The following is a 23,777-nucleotide window of genomic DNA, read 5'->3' as shown; positions in this document are numbered from 1 at the left end:
AAACGAAGGAAAATCCTGTGTCACAAACCTACTGGAGTTTTATGACAAAGTAACAGAAGACACGAGAGGGAGGGTAGATAGACTGCATTTTCTTGGACTGCAAGAAGGCCTTCGACACAGTTCCTCACAAAAGGTTACTGCAAAACCTAGAGGATCAGGCACACATTACAGGAAAGGCACTGCAATGGATCAGAGAATATCTGACAGGGAGGCAACAACGAGTCATGGTACGTGACGAGGTGTCAGAGTGGGTGCCTGTAACGAGCGGGGTTCCATAGGGGTCAGTCCTAGGACCTGTGCTGTTTTTGGTACTTGTGAATGACATAACGGAAGGGATAGGCTGAGAAGTGTCTCTGTTTGCATATGATGTAAAGTTGATATGAAGAATTACATTGGTCGAGGATCAGGTAGGACTACTAAGAGACATGGACAGGCTACAAGCCTGGTCCAGCAACTGGCTCCTTGAATTTAACCCTGCCAAATGCAAAGTCATGAAGATCTGGGAAGGGTAAAGAAGACTGCAGACTCTGTCTGCAGTCTTCTTTGCCATTCTAGGTGGCCAAACACTGGTGGCCAAAGTCTAGGTGGCCAAAGACTTCAAACCTCACTTAAGGAAAGAGATCTTGGGGTGAGTATAATACCGAGCACACCTCCTGAAGCGCACATCAGTCAGCTAACTGCTGTAACATATGGGCTTCTGGCAAACCTAAGAATAGCGTTCCGATACCTCTGTACATCATATACGTCAGGCCCATAATGGAGTATGCAACACGAGATTCGATTCCACACCTGGTCAAGCACGTGAAGAAATTAAAGAAAGTGCGAAGGTTTGCAACAAGACTAGTCCCAGAGCTATAGGGATTGGCCTATGAAGAAAGGTTAAGGGATATCGGCCTGACGATACTGGAGGACAGGAGAGTTAGGGGAGGCATGGTAACAACATATAAAATACTGTGGGGAATTGACAAGGTAGACAAAGACAGAATGTTCCAGAGATGGGACACAGGAACAAGGGGTCACAATTAGAAGCTGAAGACTCCTATGAGTCAAAGGGATGTTAGGAAGCATTTCTATAGTTAGAGTTATCAGGAAGTGGAATAGCCTAGAAAACGACATAGTGGAGACAGGAACCATAAATAATTTTAAGACGAGGTTTGATGGAGCTCATGGAGCATGAAGAAAGAGGACCTAGTAGCAAACAGTGAAGAGGGGGCAAGGAGCTATGACTCGACCATTGCAACCACAAATAGGTGAGTACACACACACACACACGTGGTCCTGAACTTCGAATACACAGTAGAGTTGCAAGTGGAGAGAATGAGACTTGGAGTGATAAGAAAAAGAGATTGAGAAGCAACTGTAGGTATTTGGGCTTTCGCGCATGGCAGAGAGGTAGAACAGACATGAACCATCAGAACTTCCCAAGGAAGAAGGGAAAAGTTAGATGCTATATGAACATAGAAAGGGGGAAACTGAAGAGAAGTGATGGAGTAAACAAGGGTAGTGAACAAATAAGGAACTTCTATTAACATCAGTTACCATCCTATATATGGAAGGATTGCATAGGTCATGAGAGCGAATGTAATAGCGGTCTGTGGTCACATGAAGTTATCCTGTTTCCTAAGCTTTCTGGGAATTAGTGTGGGGTGTTACCGAGCACCATGAGTTGTTATAGTGTTTTAGAATCTCAGGTTAAAGAGTTGAAGAAGGAGGTTCTACTTCGTCAGGAGGAAAATAGGAGGCTGAAGCTTCACCTGGATGGGTTTGGGAGTGAGTGTGAGATGATTGGAGCTGGTAAGGTGGAAAAAGGTTACCACTTGCCACTTTAAGTGGCAAGTGGTTCACAAATCAGGAAGAAGGAAGATAAGGAAGGTTAATAGAGAGGATGTGAGGGTAGGAAATCAATTCTCTGTTCTCCAGGATTAGTGTACTTCAGTGGTTAGCGAGGTTGAAGGTACCACTCACTGCTCTGCTAATCAAGGTAAGAATATTCTGATTGTGGGAGACTCTCAGGTATGATATATGGACTGTGCTTTGGTAACAGAGATAGGAAGGCCAGACAGAGAGTGTGCTTCCCAGGTTTACCTGGAGTTTACCTAGAGCGGATTTTGCGGACAATGCCCCCATGGCTCGGTCTGAGATAAAGCCTTATGATGGTACAGGGTCTGATCAACCAGGCTGTTGACTGCTGGCTGCAGGCAAACTGATGTACAAGCTACAGCCTGGTTGGTCAGGAACTGACTTAAGGACCATTGCCTTCTTGAAGATACCCAGGGGTCTATTGGTAATCCCCTTATGTATGCTAGGAGGCAGTTGAACAGTCTTTGGTCCCTGACACTTATTGTGTTGTCTCTCAGTGTACTCTTGGCAACCCTGCTTTTCATTGGGGGAATGTTGCATCTCCTGCCGAGTCTTTTGCTTTCATAGGGAGTGATTTTCGTTTGCAGGTTTGGTACCAATCCCTCCAGGACCTTCCAAGTGTATATTATTGTGTATCTCTCTCGCCTGCATTCCAGGGACTACAGATCAAAGACCTTCAACCATTCTCAGTAATTTAGGTTCCTTATCATACTTAGTGTGTGGTGAAAGTTCTCTCTACACTCGCAGGTCAATAATGTCACTAGCCTTGAAGGGGACCATTAAGTGTACATAAGTATTCCAATGAAGAGAGAACAAGCGATTAGAAAGAGTCATCATGGGCTTGGTGTATAATATTATGGATAATATTATGTCAGGTATTGGAAACATTATGTCTTAGTGCTGGTGGAAATGACATCGGGCAGGGAATGAGACAGAGCTGCTGGATAAGTACAGGTCAGTCATAGATGTAGTCAGGTCTTTACCTGGAGTATACCTGGAGAGAATTCTGGGGTTTAACGCCTCTGCAGCCCGGTCTGTGACCAGGCCTCATGATGGACCAGGGCCTTATGAACAAGCCTGTTACTGGTAGCCCCACAGAGTCCAACTAACGAACCACAGCCTGGCTGGTCAGGTACTGACTTTAGGTGCCTGTCCAGTGCCTGCTAGAAGACAACCAGGGGTCTATTGGTAATTCCCATTATGTATCCTGGGGGACAGTTGAACAAACTTGAGCTCCTGACACATATTTTATTGACTCTTATCATCCTTGTTGCATCCCTGCTTTTCACTGGGAATATATTGCAAGTTTGGTACTAGTCCCTCTAGGATTTTCCTAGTGTATATAATCATGTATCTCTCCCGCCTGTGTTCTAGGGAGAACAGGTTGAGGAACTGAGGTGTTTTCTCGCAGTTACGTGCGCCGTAAAGGTTCTCTATACATTTCCTAGGTCAGCAATTTCTCTGCTGTTAGTGTTCAGCAATATTCCAGCCTAGATAGAACAAGCGACCTGAAGAGTGTCATCATGGGCTTGGCATCCTTGGTTTTGAAAGTTCTCATTATCCATTATGTCATTTTTCTAGCAGATGCGATTGATACAGTGTTATGGCCATTGATGATGAGATCCTCTCACATGATCACTCCTAGGTCATTGACATTGGTTTCTCGCTCTATTGTGTGGTTGGATTTGCTTTATACTCCGATGAAGTTTTAATTTCCTCGGGTTTTCTATATCCAAAAAAATTGGAGTTTCTCGTCATTTGAACTTCATATTGTTTTCTGCAGCCCATGTAAAGATTTGGTTGATGTCTGCCTGAAGTCTTGTAGTGTCTTCAATGGAGGACACTGTCATGCAAATTCGGGTGTCATCTGCAAAAGAAGACACGGCATTGTGGCTTATGAGTATGTCTTTGGCCAATATGAGGATGAGGAACAAGATGGGAGCGAGTACTGTGCCTTGAGGAACAGAGCTTTTCATGGTAACCGCCTCAGACTTTACTCTATTGACTACTACTCTTTGTGTTCTATTTGTTAGGAAATTATAGATCCATGTACCAAGTTTTCCAGTTATTCCTTCTTCATGCATTTTGTTCGTTATTACACCTTAGTCACACTTGTGAAAGGCTTTTGCAAAGTCTGTGTATATTTTATCTGCATTCTGTTTGTCTTCTAGAGCATCCAGGTCCTTGTCATAGTGGTCCAGTAGTTGGGACAGACAGGAGCATCCTGCTCTAAACCCATGTTGTCTTGGGTTGTATAACTGATGGGTGGTGATTTTGCTTCTTAGAACCCTTTCAAAGATTTTTATGATATGGGGCGTTCTCGGTCTGTAGTTCTTTGCTGTTGCTTTACTGCCCCCTTTGTGGAGTGGGGCTATGTCTGTTGTTTTTAGTAACTGTGGGACGACCCCCGTGTCAATGTCCCCTCTCCATCGGATGCTAAGAGCACGTGATAGGGGCTTCTTGCAGTTTTTGATGAACATGGAGTTCCACGAGTCTGGGGCAGGGTGCATGGGAAAGTCATATTTCGCCTTTTCGTCTACCAAATTCTCTCTCTCTCATAAAAAATTCATTTAGATCTTTGACTCTCAGTCTGGTTAGCTGCTTGCTTAAAATCGAATCATTTTGGGACTTGAGTAGCTCACTCATTTCCTTGCTGTCATCTGTGTAGGACCCATTTCCTGTGTAAGTAGGGGCCCAATACTGGATGTTGTTGTTGACTTTGGTTTGGCTTTAGAAAAGAAATACTTTGGGTTTCTTTCAATTTCATTTATGGCTTTCTGTTCTTCCCGCGTTTCTTGACACCTGTAAGATTCCTTTAGCTTTAGGGAGGGATTCCAATCATATGTAGCATCTTGCCTGGAAGGGGAATATGCAGTGAATGGATGTCTAGGGCAATTGGTATAAATTGCTGGCTATACAGGTAATGTAAGGAACTTGCAATCCCATGTATTGATAACTGGGTCAAATTCTATGGCAAACATGATATGTATGAAAGAGATGGGATTCATCCCTCTGGGGCTGGAGTGGTTGCATTAGCCAATTCGACTGAGGGGGTTTTTGATTACTTGTCTAGGACTTCAAACTTATTGATTATAGAGGTATGGGTGTTTGTGGGAAACAATCAGGCCGCAGTACTAGGGTTGAAAACAGAAGATATTTCCAGGACTCTCCAGGGATACCTGGAGTTTACCTGGAGATTCGTTATGTTTTAAAGACAATATTCAAAATAAAGTTGCTAGTAAAGGCAAAACAATTGTTCAACAAATTAAGAGAGCTAAGATTACTTGCAAATGCAGGTATTATAGATATTATTGCTATAACAGAGACCTGGTTCAACATGAAAGATAGTGTGTTGTTAGGTAAGACACATATGCAACAGTTAGGTATTTTTATTTCGAAACGTTTTGCTTGCACAGTAGGCTTCTTCAGTCGAGTACAGAAAAGTTGATAGAAGCAGAAGAGACGTGAAAGCGATGTAATCAGTCCATCACCCTTGAAGTTTTGAGGTGGTCAGTCGCTCCTCAGTCTGGAGGAGAGTAACATTCCATAGTCTGAAACAATATGGAGTTGAAGTATGTATGTATATATAATGTAATGTATGTATGTGTAATGTATAATGTTCGCCAAGACCAGGGTCCTGGCACGGGCCTTAATCTTGAGATGTCCCGTCTCTGGCTCCTGAAGGAGAATTGATTCTTCATTGTTGCAGCATATGCTGCTAAAGCTATGTTCTTGGACAGTTCAGCTAGTGTACCTCATAAGAGACCATGATTTGGTACTGAGGTTATTCCATCTCGGCTGTTTCCTGAGCTGGGGACTGGACCTGTCCGCTCTGATAATCTGCAAATTCATGGCATCCACTGTCTCCTCCTCTGTCAGTAAGCATACCCTCAGAAGTGTGCTGACCATCTGCCGGAACATGCTCTGTTGTTCCTTGGAAGTGATTGTGTTGCAGGAAATATCCGTGAATACCTTGATGAGTGTCAAGATTTCCTCCCTGTTTAGGGCCTGCGTTGTCGGTGGGTTTGAGCAGTGGATATTATCTGGGCTGTTGTAATCTGTGGTGACTGCTGATGGTTGTATTTCTTCACTGTGCACACCGTGGCCCCTTGCTGTTTGCCAAGTTGGGTAGCCGGCATCTGCTGGTGAGGTGCAGGCACAGCCTGCATAGTGGCTATGTCGGGCAAGGAATATCTGTGTTGCCGTGATATCGCCGGTGGGGGCGATTGTAGTGCCGTCTGCTGACTGTGTTGCCCAGTTGTTTCCTGTTATCGCCGCTTGTTCCTCATGTTTTTGTTTCTTCGTTGCTAGAGTGGGGGAGGATGCTCCTGTTCATGACACCTGATTGAGTTGTCAAGGGAAGGAAATTGGGTTGCCTGATGAGAGTTCTGCATTATGGCAGGTTTCTCTGCACCCATCGTCTGCTGAGGATGATGCTCTGGCGTGGCCTGCTGCCTCGTTATTGGCGTCTTCCTGGCCTCACGAATTCTAGCGAGCCTCTCGGGGCATCGAGGGTTCCAGGCATGATGTTTCTGCCTGCAATTCGGGCATCGTGGAGTGGGTGGCGATGCATTCTTCTCACGCACACAGCAGTCGTAGACCGCACTTCTCGAACAGGGTAAAGATCAAACCAGAGAGTGGGACAGTCAGTGACCCGTCCAAGCTAGCACTTGTAGCTGTCGTCAGTGACAGACTGCAAGTCAAGTTTATTTCGATTCTGTCGCTAAAGAGGCCTTCGTTGTCGTCTGTACTAACGACACAGAGGCTGAAAAACTCGTTACCACCACTGCTACAACCACTCTACGAGATCAAGGATTTATTGTCTTGACTTCTCCAGCTCTGAGGGCCAGGAGAACTGTGTTCCTCAAGAGAATCGACAGGCTCATCACTGCCCAAGCTACTGAAGAAATCAAGTCGTCCATTGATGCACAGAACCCTTGGGCCAAGGTGGAATTCATTACCAAAATACCCAATGCCTCCTCCATGCTGAAGGTCACCTTCAGTGACGTCAACATGGCAGCCAGAGCTCTCGCTTAGGGACTGGCTATTCACTACTTCCACATCAATCCAGTCTTCATCGAAGCAGAAAATTCCATCAAATTCCACAGTGTTCCAACTGTTACTCATACCTACATACCACCAAAGACTGCCCTGCCAAGAATAAGAAGTTCTGTTCCACCTGCGGCCAATGACTTCAAGACGTGCACTACTGCCTCTCCACCTAAATGCTTGAACTGCAAGAATGATCACCATACTCTTGCTGCCAAGTGCCCAACCAGACGAGATATTCTTAAGAAACAACTCCAACAACAACAACAAAAAAAAAAACCCACTGCACAAGCGGCTACATATGCTGCTATTACTAAGCTTCAAGCAGATACTACTAAGATTCTTCAAGTCACGCAAGCTGCATCTACCACTTCTTCGCCAGCTCTTGCTGGCGACTCCACCAAGATTCTTTACTGCATCATGTATGCTCATGTGCAGAATGTAGTTGAACCTGGTTCCTTCAACACAACCATCAACGAACTCTTCAAGTTCAACAACATGCCTGGTTTCACATTCACTGCATCTCCACCTTCCACAGAGATCATAAAATCCACTGCAAATATCGCCAACATTACCGCTGCTCCACCGCTACCACACCTTCCTCCCGACACAGAGATGGACCAATCAGAGATCACTGAGACGCCGACCGATTCCACCAATGAGAGTCCATCAGCACCTGCTTCCACCTCCGTCACAACGGACCAATCAGATGCCTCACCTCAGTCGTCTCAGCCACCAGCCAAGAAGGTTAAAACACAAGAACCTTGAGATGCATCCCTACGTACTACCGCCACTCCTTCACAAGAAGTCCAGATCTTGCCTGGTGTATACTTCTACACAACCAACCAGAATGAGAGCGCAATGTACACTCTAGAAATTATTGAACGCCTCCACAACGGGACAGTCAAGTTCACCTGCGACTCAACTCGATCATTCACCACTGAATCCTTGATCAACCTACTCTCAAAAAGTCACCACTTTGTGGCAATCGACTATACCACAAGGTAGAAGAAATTCAGGACTCTTCAGAATGGGGCTGCCGAAGACGGTACCCTCACCTAGCAGGACTGTCAATGATCAATCACCGTGAAGACAAGTTTCCCCAGCACTTTGCTGCCTGCTAAAGCTGGGGTGTGGCTCCAAAACGAACCCTGTAATTGCTGCCTCCGCCTTCCTATGCTGCTGAGGATGCTGAACGAGAAGACATTTCCCACTTGGGGAGTCACTGCAAGACAGAAGAAGTCACCCTCCAACCGGAAGGCCTCAAGAAAGAATACAGAAGAAAGAAGTTTAACGACACCCCCCGCCCGGGAGGCCACCGCCGGGTCTCCATCTGGAGAAGACCAGGGCCGGAAGTACCGGCAAACCTACAACAACAACAACATCTTCAACTCCATATTGTTTCAGACTATGGAACATTACTCTCCTCCAGATCAGATCACAGACCCACGTAGACAGTACAGACCCACCCACACAGAAGTCAGACGTACGTGGACAAACATATGGCTTCTGCCGAAAAGAAGTCACGATGTTCCAGGGACACGATGGAGGACTCGAATTTAGAAATGTGGGGCGCAATCCTAGCGAAGAAGTTGCGAGACCACTCTGTCATCAGAGGAAGAGTCTCCAGATCTGTCAAGCCTAACCATGCAGCCAGCGAATACGGAAGGATGGATCTATGTGAACAACAGTAAGACACGCCGTCCCTTCAAGGAGCAGGTAAACCAGCTCAAATCACCTTCCAGATTCAAGGTAAAGGCTTATGGGGAACACAAAACCCACTATGGCATTGTTACACATCTAGAAACACGGCACAAGCTGAGGTTCAAGATATGGTTCAACCTGAGGGGAGAGCCAATACTGACTCCTGTCACCAGGGAAATGCATACCACCTTGAAGAGAGTCATGGAGACAGACCGTTCCTTCACCCTGGAGGAACTGGACTCTCGGCAGAAGATCACCAAGGGTGTAGTGATGCGATACCCGCTGATGATGCCCATCGAGGCTGTAGCAGCTCACCCCAGTGTAGTGTCAGCTCAGAGTCTCAAGGCAAAGTCGGCAGGCAACGCACCAACCCGGCAGGTCCTCATTCAGCATGTAGGACCTCTGCCATCCCAGCTGGACCTAGGTACTTCGGGCAGGTACAATGTCAGGACCTTCAGGCAGAACCAGTTCGCTGTTTCAAGTGCCACTGTTACGGACACCTGGGTGCACTCTGTCATATGAGAGTAACCTGCGGTGTCTCCAGCCAGCTCCACCCTACCGAGGAATGCATCACCAAGCTGAAGAATGCATCGCCACCCACTCCACGATGCCCGAATTGCAGGCAGAAACACAATGCTTGGAACCCTCGATGCCCCGAGAGGCTCGCTAGAATTCGTGAGGCCTGGAAGACGCCAATAACGAGGCAGCAGGCCACGGCAGAGCATCACCCTCAGCAGACAATGGGTGCAGAGAATCCTGCCATACTGCAGAACTCTCATCAGGCAACCCAACTCAATGCCCAGGAATTTCCTTCCCTTGACAACTCAATCAGGTGTCATGAACAGGAGCATCCTCCCCCACTACAGCAACGAAGAAACAAAAACATGAGGAACAAGCGGCGTCAACAGGAAACAACTGGGCAACGCAGTCAGCAGACGGCACTACAATCGCCCCAACAGGCGATATCACGGCAACACAGATATTCCTTGCCCGGCATAGCCACTATGCAGGCTGTGCCTGCACCTCACCAGCAGATGCCGGCTACCCAACTTGGCAAACAGCAAGGGGCCACGGTGTGCACAGTGAAGAAATACAACCCTCAGTAGTCCCCACAGATTACAACAGCACAGATAATATCCACTGCTCAAACCCACCGACAACGAAGGCCCTAAACACTTATCAAGGCATTCATGGATATTATCTGCAACACAATCACCTCCACGGAACAACAGAGCATGTTCCGGCAGATGGTCAGCACACTCCTGAGGGTATGCTTACTGACAGAGGAGGAGACAGTGGATGCCATGAATCTGCAGATTATCAGAGAGGATAGAGTCCAGTACCCAGCACGGGAAACAGCCGAGATGGAATTTCCTCAGTACCAAATCATGATCGCTTATGAGGTACACTAACTGAATTGTCCAAGAACAGAGCTTGAGCAGCATATGCTGCAACAATGAAGAATCAATTCTCCTTCAGGAGCCAGAGACGGGACATCTCAAGATTAAGGGCCGTGCCAGGACCCTGGTCTTGGCGAACATTATACATTACACATACATACATTACAATATATATACATACATACTTCAACTCCTTATTGTTTCAGACTATGGAATGTTACTCTCCTCCAGACTTAGGAGGGACTGACCACCTCGAAACTTCAAGGGTGATGGACTGATTACATTATCAACTTTTCTGTACTCGACTGAAGAAGCCTAATGTGTAAGCAAAACGTTTCGAAATAAAAATACCTAACTGTTGCATATGTGTCTTACCTAACAACACACTCTCTTTCATGTTGAACCAGGTCTCTGTTATAGCAATAATATCTATAATACCTGCATTTGCAAGTAATCTTAGCTCTCTTAATTTGTTGAACAATTGTTTTGCCTTTACTAGCAACTTTATTTTGAATATTGTCTTTAAAACATAACGAATCTCCAGGTAAACTCCAGGTATCCCTGGAGAGTCCTGGAAATATCTGCTGTTTTCAACCCTAGTACTGCGGCCTGATTGTTTCCCACAAACACCGATACCTCTATAATCAATCAGTTTAAAGTCCTAGAAAAGTAATCATAAACCCCCTCAGTCGAATTGGCTAATGCAACCACTCCAGCCCCAGAGGGATGAACCCCATCTCTTGCATACATGTCATTTTTGCGGTAGAATTTGTCCCAGTTATCAATGAATGGGATTGCAAGTTCCTTACATTACCTGTATAGCCAGCAATTTATACCAATTGCCCTAGACATCCATTCACTGCATATTCCCCTTCCAGGCAAGATGCTACATATGATTGGAATCCCTCCCTAAAGCTAAAGGAATCTTACAGGTGTCAAGAAACGCGGGAAGAACAGAAAGCCATAAATGAAATTGAAAGAAACCCAAAGTATTTCTTTTCTAAAGCCAAACCAAAGTCAACAACAACATCCAGTATTGGGCCCCTACTTACACAGGAGATGGGTCCTACACAGATGACAGCAAGGAAATGAGTGAGCTACTCAAGTCCCAAAATGATTCGATTTTAAGCAAGCCGCTAACCAGACTGAGAGTCAAAGATCTAAATGAAATTTTTATGAGAAAAACGGGGTTAATATTGTATTAACCTTGGTTAATATTGTATTAACGCAAGAGAGACGACACATTGTATTAACCTAGAAGAGACGACATATTTGCATTAACCCAAGAGAGACGACATATTTTATGAACCCATGAGAGATGACATATTTGTAATAACCCAGGTGAGACGACATATTGTATGAACCCAGGAGTTAAGTTTAGTTTAATATCTTTATTAGGCACCCCATGCCCATCCTGTGGGCGGTAGTCAAAAGATTACAAAGGTACATAATGGGTCCAGGGACTGGACCCCAAAGTTATGATAGCTGAACTAGTTACAAAGATAATGAACTTCAGGTAGATCTGGTCACAATCATGGCAAGTTACAAAGGTAATGAATCAGCCTCACTCCTATACATGATTACAGTCATGAGCAAATTTCAAAGTAATGAACCACTGATATGTCCACACCTGGTCACGGTGGCGGTGATTTAACCTGCCATAGATACTTGTAACCCAGCTGAAGCCGGGCAGTAGTGAAATTCAAGAGTCTGCTTATCTTGTTGGATGCACCATAGACATGTGGCTCCTCCTGCATGATGGAATGATGATAGATGGACTGACTTGTGTCAATCTCCCTAAGTCTTAAGTCAATAAAGTTCTTTTGAAGTTCTTTTCGTATTATTGTTCTCAAACTGCTAACTGACAACCCAAGATTGTAATCTACTCCCTCTTTGAAAGCATACAGCTTAGCCAATTTATCAGTTCTTTCATGCATCTGAAGACCAATGTGAGATGGAATCCACAGCATGTGCACTCTGACTCCACTGTCCACAATCTTACCATACCTGTGTCTGGCTTCTGACACAAGCATGCCACAATTTATACTAAATGAGTTGAGAGCATTTATGGATGACAGAGAATCAGTTACAATTAAAGTGTCAACCTTAGATACATGGACGCATTTGAGTGCAAGGAGTATGGCAAACAGTTCTGTTTGAAGGGTAGAGGCCCAGTTATTGATGCGTGCTCCAATTTCTTTATGAGAGCCATCACTCTGAACCAAGGAGAGATGACATATTTGTATTAACCCAAGAGAGACGACATATTTGTATTAATCCAGGAAAGACGACATATTTGTATTAAACCAGGAGAGACGACATATTTTTATTAACCCAGAAGAGATGACATATTGTATTAACCCAGGAGAGACGAAATATTGTATTAAACCAGGAGAGACGACATATTTTTATTAACCCAGAAGAGATGACATATTGTATTAACCCAGGAGAGACGATATATTTGTATTAACCCATGAGAGACGACATATTTGTATTAACCCAGGAGAGACGACATATTGTATTAACCCAAGAGAGAGACGACATATTTGTATTAACCCAGGAGAGAAGACATATTTGTATTAACCCAGGAGAGACGACTTATTTGTATTAACCCAAGAGAGAGACGACATATTTGTATTAACCCAGGAGAGAAGACATATTTGTATTAACCCAGGAGAGACGACTTATTTGTATTAACCCAGAAGAGATGACATATTGTATTAACCCAGGAGAGACGATATATTTGTATTAACCCAGGAGAGACGACATATTTGTATTAACCCAGGAGAGACGACATATTTGTATTAACCCAGAAGAGACGACATATTGTATTAACCCAGGAGAGACGACATATTTGTATTAACCCAAAAGAGACGACATATTTGTATTAACCCAGGAGAGACGACATATTTGTATTAACCCAAGAGAGACGACATATTTGTATTAACCCAGGAGAGACGACATATTTGTATTAACCCAAAAGAGACGACATATTTGTATTAATCCAGAAGAGATGACATATTGTATTAACCCAGGAGAGACGACATATTTGTATTAATCCAGAAGAGACGACATATTGTATTAACCCAGGAGAGACGACTTATTTGTATTAACCCAGGAGAGACGACTTATTTGTATTAACCCAGGAGAGACGACATATTTGTATTAACCCAGGAGAGACGACTTATTTGTATTAACCCAGGAGAGACGACTTATTTGTATTAACCCAGGAGAGACGACTTATTTGTATTAACCCAGGAGAGACGACTTATTTGTATTAACCCAGGAGAGACGACTTATTTGTATTAACCCAGGAGAGACGACATATTTGTATTAACCCAGAGGAGACGACATATTTGCATTAACCCCGAAGAGATGACATATTGTATTAACCCAGGAGAGACGACATATTTGTATTAACCCAGATGAGACGACATATTTGCATTAACCCAGGAGAGACGACATATTGTATTAAACCAGGAGAGACGACATATTTGCATTAGGCCAGGAGAGACGACATATTGTATTAACCCAGGAGAGACGACATATTTGTATTAACCCAGATGAGACGACATATTTGCATTAACCCAGGAGAGACGACATATTTGTGTTAACCCAGGAGAGACGACATATTTGCATTAGCCCAGGAGAGACGACATATTTATATTAACGCAGCAGAGACGACATACTGTATTAACCCAGGAGAGACGACATATTGTATTAACCCATGTGAGACGACATATTGTATTAACCCAGGAGAGACGACATAATGTGTTAACCCAGGATAGACGACATACTGTATTAACCCAGGAGAGACAACATATTGTATGAACCCAGGAGAGATGTCATGTTTGTTAACCCAGGATGGACGACATACTGTATTAACCCAGGAGAGACAACATTGTATTAACCCAGGAGAGACGACATATTGTATTAACCCAGGAGGGTTAATAATCCTGGATAAGCCAAGCATGTGGCTTTATACTATATTGGTGTTTAGGTGTACTTATCAAGCGTGTCAGCGTGCCTCGTTGTGCTTCGGGTTTTCTGGTGTTTACACGGTCGCTCTTATGTGCTAGAACTTTAATTTGTGCCATCAATCCTATACGATACATCCCTCTAGCCGCGCCTGGAACCAATCTTGGGCGGAAAACATTATATACTGAGTCAAAAAAGGAGAATTAGTGTGCACTACCTAGCAGAGTTTACTGCCAGAGGGGAATCAGGCCTGTGTCCCGTGTGAAAAAAATAATAATAATTGAACTTTTCGTGTCAGAGAAAAGAAAGTCTCCCTGATAACATTGAGTATACATAGTGCATAGTGTATACTACAGTGGCTCCCTAGTATACTGATGATAAAGGCTAAAGTGTCATTTGAAAACAGGTGAATTTGTAAATGAAGTGATAAGCCTATAGAGGCAGGTGCCAGAAGTCGCCAGGAACTTACCACAGGTCAGCTGTTTTTAATAATCTTCCTGGCTTGCTAGTGTACTCGCATATAATTTAGTGATACCAGTGAATAGCAGAATACAGTGTTGTAGTAGAAACTAACCAGTATTATAATGGTACTTAGTGGAGTGGAGTGACTTTCATTAGTTTCTTTTTTCTTGAAATACCAGACATATACTGAGAATTTCATATAACCTGTAGTTACCAGCGGTCGCAATATACACAACGAGAAGCAATTATTACTACAGAAAAAGCGTCCTTCCTCCAAAATTTCCACCAGTCAACTATAGTGATAATATAGCATTTATTGTGGTGGAGACGGAAAAAAAAATAGAAAATCTAGATACAGCGATTGATAAACAAGGGTTGAGGTCGACCGTTCGTCATTGTAGGAGCTGCCATCAATCACCGGTTTCTTCAACACGCAAGTTATACTTTTGTATCAATCAAATCACATATTACTCTGGTATATAATTTCCAGTAGATCCTTCATGTGTTAGCCCAAATCACCGACCAGTATGTTTTAAATAAGTGACCCACTGATCAGATCAGATCGACTGGTCTGAACCCTTGACTGGTCCGAACCCTTGACTGGTCCGAACCCTTGACTGGTTTCAAACGGTTTCATTGGACAATAAAGCAGACTGTAAACGGATGGGGTTGTAGGCGCCCTTATAAACACAAACATTAAATATAAATCAGGAACGTGCACGGTAAGCTGTCCAATATACAAAAACAGTTAGAAACAGAAATACAAATAGCTAGAGCTTCATTTAAGGAGGTTATTAATAGAATATTCAAGAGGTTGCTAGTAGAATTGCAGTAAATCAACCATTCAAATCATTATGAAGCTGTGTGTAGTCTGTGGTCAGTCAAACAAACGGGCTTCCACATGAGTAAATTGTCATTTTTGTGGAAATTGGTGTCACGCCCCTTGTGCAGATATCCAAGAACTAGCTACAAGCAGTGTTAAAACAGGGAAGTGTTTTTGGGAATGCCCAAATGAGATAAATCTGTGGACTAAAATCACAAGGGTATTAAAAGAGGGCAACATCAAAGCTGCTTTCATAGAAAACCTGGAAGCTTTCTACAACAGATGGGAACATAAAAAGTCTGGGCTGAATGGTACTGCCCTTGATACTGGCCATGTAGTCAGAAACTGTAAGGCTGGAGATGAAGTCCTGGTAGTCAGTAAATGTGGGTCTGATAGTGCTGTCCTGGGAGACAGTAATGGTGAAGCTGGAGGTGCTGTCCTGGGAGACAGTAATGGTGAAGCTGGAGGTGCTGTCCTGGGAGACAGTAATGGTGAAGCTGGAGATGCTGTCCTGGGAGACAGTAATGGTGAAGCTGGAGATTTTGTCCAGGTAGTCGGGAATGCTATTCAGTGTTCGCATCGCTATTGGGCCGTGCGGACGTGCTGCACAGTAGCTCCTGATTGAGTTGGCTTTTGCGCAGTGTTGACGTGTACTTGGCTCTGTGAAGACCTGTTTGCGCACTCTCTAGAATTCAAGCAAGATGCCCTCCATCGAGCAACTTTACCAACAGCTTAAGGAAGAATTGAGGTTGGCGAATATGGAAATTCGGCGACTGACCTAGGAAAACAAAAAGATTCGGAGTAGTCCTCCTGTTTTGAGTCCTCAGGTCAAGAAGGGAAACTGGTCAGTGGCTGGACAGCAGGGAAAGAAGTTGACGATCAAGAAGACGAATGGAAAGGTAGAAACGATGAAGAAGAAAGAGACTGCAGTGGAAACTGTTGTGGAAACATCCAATACATTCTCAGTGCTACCCGACGAATGTGAGTCGAATACTGGGAACGTCACGACGAAAGACATTAAGGAAGGTACGAATATTGTTGTTGTTGGGGATAGCCAAGTTACGTATATGGATAGGGCGTTCTGCTTGAAGGACAGGAGTAGGAGACAGAGAGTTTGCTTTCCTGGGGCTGGGATGGAGGATATTGTTAGCCGCCTGGATGACATCACGAGAGGTAATGGGAGCAATCCTATTATCTGTCTCAGTGCTGGAGGCAACGATGTTGGCAGACGTAGGAGTGAAGACCTGATTAGCAGGTATAGGTCAGCAATAGAAATAAATAGAAGTAAGGGTGGGAACCCTCTCGTATGTGGTATTTTGCCAAGGAGGGGAGTTGGAAATGAATGGTTGTCCGGGGCAATTGGTGTCAATTGCTGGCTGGACAAATACTGTAAGGAAAATGCGGTAACATTCATTGACAACTGGGACCTCTTCTATGGCAGAAATGACATGTATGCTAGGGATGGGGTTCACTTATCTAGGTGTGGGGTGGGAGCACTGGCAACTGCAGTGGAGGGAGCAGTTAGGACTTTAAACTAGGAATAGTTAGTGGTATGGGTTTTGGCAGGAAAACAGTGAAATCCCAGTGAAGTAATATTACGAGTTCTAGGGGAACTAGTAATAATAAGAACGAGATAGATATTGAAAAGCCAGGGACCTTGGGTGATAAGGACAGTAATAGGTTTAGTAGAAAAATAGAAATGAGCAGGAAGGGTAAAGAGAAAGGAGAGTCTTTCAATGTTTATTATACTAATTGCCGTAGTGCTAGGAATAAGAAGGACGAGTTGAGATTAGTTGCTAGTGTAGGTAACATTGATGTATTTGCCTTAACTGAGACGTGGTTTAATTCAAAAAGTCGGGACATGCCTGCGGAATGTCATATTCAGGGTTTTAAATTGTTCCAAGAAGATAGAAGTATTGGGAGGGGGGGTGGGGTGGCATTGTATGTCCGAGATCGCTTGAACTGTTGCATAAAAACGGGCATTAAGTCTGAAGTAACACATACAGAGTCTGTTTGGATAGAATTTTCAGAGGGGCATGAAAAACTGATTTTAGGAGTGATATACCGTCCCCCAAACTTAGATAGGAACCAAGGGAAACTACTATGGGAGGAAATTGTTAAGGCCACAAGGCACGATAATGTAGTAATTCTAGGAGACTTTAACTTTAGTCATGTTGATTGGAATTTCTTGACTGGGAATTTAGAATCATACGACTTCTTAGAAATATTTCAGGATTGTTTTTTGAAGCAGTTTGTGACAGAACCTACTAGGGGAAATAACCTGCTTGACTTAGTTATGGCAAACAATGAATCCCTTGTTAATAATTTAGAAATTTCAGAGGAACTGGGTGCTAGCGACCACAAATCAATTACATGGAAGTACGATAGTAGCGATAACTCAGTAACAGTCCCAGATTTTCGCTTAGCAGATTAAGATGGGCTTAGAGAACACTTATCATCTGTTGACTGGGGTAACGAAGAGAGCTATCAATATGACAGTTTTCTGAACACTATACATGCTGCTCAAAGAGCGTTTATCCCATATAAAGAAATTAGATCAAATAGAAATGACCCAAAATGGATGAATAATAGGCTCAAATATCTACTAGGGCATAAGAAAGGAATTTATAGGCGTATCAAAAGAGGTGAGGGTCATCTTATGAATCAGTATATTGACATTAAGAGGGACATTAAAAAGGGGATAAGAAAAGCTAAAAGGGACTATGAAATTAAAGTTGCTAGGGATTCTAAAACTAACCCAAAAAGTTTTTTCCAGGTCTATAGAACAAAAGTTAGAGATAAGATAGGTCCCCTTAAAAATAACTATGGGCACCTTACTGACAAAGAGAATGAAATGTGCTTGATTTTAAATAATTATTTTCTCTTAGTTTTTACACAGGAAGACACTAACAATATTCCAGTAATTAATTTTTACAGTGGGCTAGAAGAAGAAAAATTATGTAACATCACAGTCATTAGTGAGATGGTTGTGAAGCAGATAGACAGACTGATGAGGTTTTTTCAAGGGTTCTTAATGAATGCAAAATGGAACTCTGTTAACCATTAACTAATATTTTTAATTTATCTCTTCAAACAGGTGTAGTGTCTGATATGTGGAAGATGGCTAATGTAACTCCTATTTTTAAAACAGGGGACAAGTCGTTACCGTCAAATTACCGCCCAATAAGCCTGACCTCAATTGTAGGCAAATTACTAGTCAATTATAGCTGAGATTATAAGAAGCCATCTCGATAAGCATAGCTTGATTAATGATACTCAGCATGGATTCACAAGAGGCCGGTCTTGTCCAACTAATTTATTAACTTTCTTCAGTAAATCTTTTGAGGCTGTTGACCACAATAAAGAATTTGATATTATTTACTTAGATTTTTAGTAAGGCTTTTGATAGAGTTCCGCACCATAGACTGTTAAAGAAAGTGGCAGCTCATGGCATTGGGGGAAAAGTGCTCTCGTGGATCGAGTCATGGCTCACTGACAGGAAGCAGAGAGTGTCCATAAATGGGGTTAAATCCGAGTGGGGATCTGTAACAAGTGGCGTTCCACAGGGATCAGTCTTGGGCCCGTTATTGTTTATAATATATATCAATGATCTTGATGAGGGAATTACTAGTGATATGAGCAAATTCGCCGATGACACAAAGATAGGTAGGATAATTGATTCAAACGTAGATGTTATGGAACTTCAGGAGGATTTAAACAAACTCTATTCTTGGTCAGAAAAGTGGCAGATGCAGTTCAATGTAGATAAATGCAAGGTTCTGAAGCTTGGGAGTACCCATAACCCTAGTACTTATAAGTTAAATGATGTAGAACTTAGCCATACAGATTGCGAAAAGAACTTGGGGGTTATGGTGAGCAGCAACCTTAAACCAAGACAGCAATGCCTAAGCGTACGTAATAAAGCAACTAGATTACTGGGATATATATCAAGAAGTGTAAGCAACAGAAGTCCAGAGGTCATACTGCAGCTTTATACATCATTAGTAAGGCCTCACCTAGATTATGCAGCTCAGTTCTGGTCTCCGTATTACAAAATGGACATAAATTCGTTAGAAAACATTCAGCGTAGGATGACTAAATTAATACACAGCATTAGAAATCTTCCTTATGAAGAAAGATTGAAGACTCTTAAGTTACATTCACTTGTTAGACGAAGAATGAGGGGAGACCTGATCGAAGTGTATAAGTGGAAGATAGGTATTAATAAAGGGGATATTAATAAGGTCTTGAGGATGTCTCTCCAAGAGAGAACCCGCAGTAATGGATTTAAATTAGATAAGTTTAGATTTAGAAAGGACATAGGAAAGTATTGGTTTGGAAATAGGGTAGTTGATGAGTGGAACAGTTTACATAGTTGGGTTATTGAGGCTGGGACTTTGGGTAGTTTCAAATCTAGGTTGGATAAGTACACGAGTGGGAGGGGTTGGATTTGAGTGGGACTTTCACATCAGAGCTTATTTCTTGGGTGGCATTGAAAATTGGGTTGGGCAAATCTTTTGTTAGTGGGATAAATTGTAAAGGACCTGCCTAGTATGGGCCAGCAGGCCTCCTGCAGTGTTCCTCCTTTCTTATGTTCTTATGTAAGGAATACATATAAATGACCTCATAGGGGACAGGAGCCATAGTAGGGAAACAAGTGAAGTCAAAGATAAGATAAAACCAATATTGCAAACTAGAAATACCGCAGGAAATAGCAAACAAGAGGACTCCACTAACAATAGTGAGGATATATTACCAAAAACAACTGGTGGGAGCTCCATTGTTGGTGCTAGGGAGGATACAAGTAAGACAGGGAAACATGCACCAACAGGGAATACAGTCACAGAAACCCAAGGCAAACGGAAACCAAGCCTGTGCACATACTATGCACTTGGTATCTGCTGGCATGGGAAATCTTGAAAAACAGATGGGACATGCAACTATGATCACCCTAGAAAATGCCATGCCCATATGACAACAGGAAAATGCAAACTCCCTTCCTGTAAGCTTTTTCACCCTGAAATGTGTCCCTCTTCAGTACAGGAAAGACTGTGCTATAACTTAAATTGCCAGGCACACCCTCTAAAGGGGACAAAAAGATACAAAACATCCAGGCCATGGGAAAACCTGGGTAGCCACAGCCACTCAAGAGGGAGAGGTTTTTTAGTGCCAGGAAGGAAAAAAAACTGGCAGGAAATGGCAGAAATCGTTCACCAAATCCATTCATTCCTGGAGTCGAACCACAGTCGATTACCTCCTCTCCAAACCAACAGATACAGATACTAATGCCGGAAAAAAAGTTACCCACAGTGCCACCAACACCACAAGTCCGATGACATTCTTCTTTGCAAATATACAGGGTCTAAAGCCAGCAACGAACAACAAAATACCTTCATCCGTGGACTGCTTGCAGAGGCAAATGCAATGTTCGCGGCTTTCACAGAGACCCACATAAAGGATCACTTGGACAACGAAATATGGATCCCAGGTTAAACCTATACAGATGCGACAGAGTGAACAGGCAAAAGGGGGGGTTGGTCTGAATATCGCAGAGTCATTTGTTTGCACAGAACTGCTTAATGCCTCAAATGATGTAGTGGAAGTATTAGCAATAAAGATCGAGAACGAAAACTTAGTCATTGTGGTAGTCTACAAGCCTCCGGATGCAACGTCCCTGCATTTCCAGGAACAGCTGTTAAAAATTGACCACTCTCTGGAAAATCTTCCAGCTCCTGCCCCCAACATCTTGCTCCTGGGGAATTTCAACTTAAGGCACCTAAAATGGAAGAATATAGCAAATAATGTTTTTGCAGTGATAACACCAGGAGGCAGCTCTGACGAAAACTCACACACACATGAGCTTTTAAATCACTGCACAAAATTCAACTTAAACCAGCAAATAATAGAGCCTACTAGACTGGAGAATACACTAGACCTCATCTTCACTAACAATGATGATCTGATACGAAATATCACCATATCAAAAACAATATACTCAGATCACATCATAATCGTTGTTCAGACATGTATGCGCGGTGCTCCAGACCGACATAATGAGATTAGTCAAGAGGGAGCCTTCACCAAATTCAACTTTAATAACAAGAACATAAAGTGGGACCAAGTATAGGAGTCAGGAATCGCGGGAAGAACTAAAAGCCATGAATGAAATCGAAAGAAATCCAAACTATTTCTTTTCCTTTGCCAAATCAAAGTCGAGAACAACGTCCAGTATTGGGCCCCTACTTAAACGAGATGGGTCATACACAGATGACAGCAAGGATATGAGTGAGCTACTCAAGTCCCAACATGACTCAGTTTTTAGCAAGCCACTAACCAGACAGAGTCAAAGATGAAAATGATTTTTTTATGAAAGAGACACAGAATTTGGTTAACACAAGCCTATCTGATGTTATCCTGACGCCAAATGACATCGAACAGGCGCTAAATGACATGCCCATGCACTCTGCCCCAGGGCCAGACTCATGGAACTCCGTGTTCATCAAGAACTGCAAGAAGCCCCTATCACGAGCTTTTACCATCCTATGGAGAGGGAGCATGGACACGGGGGTCGTCCCACAGTTACTACAAACAACAGACATAGCCCCACTCCATAAAGGGGGCAGTTAAGCAAAAGCAAAGAACGACAGACCGATAGCGCTAACATCCCATATCATAAAAATCTTTGAAAGGGTCCTAAGAAGGAAGATCGCCACCCATCTAGAAACCCATCAATTACACAACCCAGGGCAGCATGGGTTTAGAGCAGGTCGCTCCTGTCTGTCTCAACTATTGGATCACTACGACATGGTCCTAGATGCACTAGAAGACAAAAAGAATGCAGATGTAATACATACAGACTTTGCAAAAGCCTTCAACAAGTGTGACCATGGAGTAATAGCGAACAAAATGCATGCTAAAGGAATAACAGGAAAAGTTGGTAGATGGATCTATAATTTTCTCACAAACAGAACACAAAGAGTAGTAGTCAACAGAGTAAAGTCCGAGGCGGCTACTGTGAAAAGCTCTGTTCCCCAAGGCAGAGTACTCGCTCCCATCTTGTTTCTCATCCTCATATCTGACATAGACAAGGATGTCAGCCACGGCACCGTGTCTTCCTTTGCAGATGACACCCGAATCTGCATGACAGTGTCTTCCATTGCAGACACTGCAAGGTTCCAGGCGGACATCAACCAAATCTTTCGATGGGCTGCAGAAAACAATATGAAGTTCAACGATGAGAAATTTCAATTACTCCGATATGGTAAACACGAGGAAATTAAAACTTCATCAGAGTACAAAACAAATTCCGGCCACAAAATAGAGCGAAAAACCAACATCAAAGACCTGGGAGTGATAATGTCGGAGGATCTCACCTTCAAAGACCATAACATTGTATCAATCGCAGTTGCTTCAAGTCACTTGTTCTATCTAGGCTGGAATATTGCTGCACACTAACAGCACCTTTCAAGGCAGGTGAAATTACTGACCTAGAAAATGTACAGAGAACCTTCACAGCGCGCATAACGGAGATAAAACACCTCAGTTACTGGGAGCGCTTGTAGTTCCTGAACCTGTATTCCCTGGAATGCAGGCAGGAGAGATACATGATTATATATACCTGGAAAATCCTAGAGAGACTAGTACCGAACTTGCACACGAAAATCACTCGCAACGAAAGCAAAAGACTTGGCAGACAATGCAACATCCCCCCAATGAAAAGCAGGGGTGTCACTAGCACGTTAAGAGATAACATAATAAGTGTCAGGGGCTCGAGACTGTTCAACTGCCTCCAAGCATACATAAGTGGGATCACCAATAGACCCCTGGCAGTCTTCAAGCTGGCACTGAACAAGCACCTAAAGTCGGTACCTGACCAGCCAAGCTGTGGCTCGTACGTTGGATTGCGTGCAGCCAGCAGTAACAGCCTGGTTGATCAGGCTCTGATCCACCAGGAGGCCTGGTCACAGACCGGGCCGCGGGGGCATTGACCTCCGTAACTCTCTCCAGGTAAACTCCAGGTAAACAGCTTAAGGCATCATGTTTGATTTCAAGGCGAAGTTTTGATTGTGATTTAAGACGTAGTTTGGTGGGAAATGGAGGAATGGTAGTTTGAAATGGGGTAATTTCCCATTGAGCGGAGAAGTGCCGCTTTTGCCTTACTTGACATAGATCATGTATCTGATTCATGCAGAGGTCGGTTCCAGTTTTTTCGACCTATCTGGAGGAGTGTTCACCAGTGCTGAGGAAAGTTTGGAGGGCTTCTGTGCAGGGGTTTGAATGGGCTTGCCCGAGCATATTAACCCCAATTAGGAAATTTCTTTCAGTAACACCATCTCTGATTGTTGTAATATCAAGTTCTTTTTGCATATTTAAAATTTTGTCAGTACGAGGGCATCCTAAAATGATCCTCATTGCTTTGTTCTGCAGTTTTTCCAGCCCTCCAAGCTTCCAGTCAGACACAAGAGCAAGTAGTGGTGCAGTATAATCAGCCAATGATCCAA

The sequence above is a fragment of the Cherax quadricarinatus genome, chromosome 75 (assembly GCF_038502225.1).
Source record: "Cherax quadricarinatus isolate ZL_2023a chromosome 75, ASM3850222v1, whole genome shotgun sequence".
NCBI lineage: Eukaryota > Metazoa > Arthropoda > Malacostraca > Decapoda > Parastacidae > Cherax > Cherax quadricarinatus.
This window is presented reverse-complemented; position numbering follows the sequence as displayed.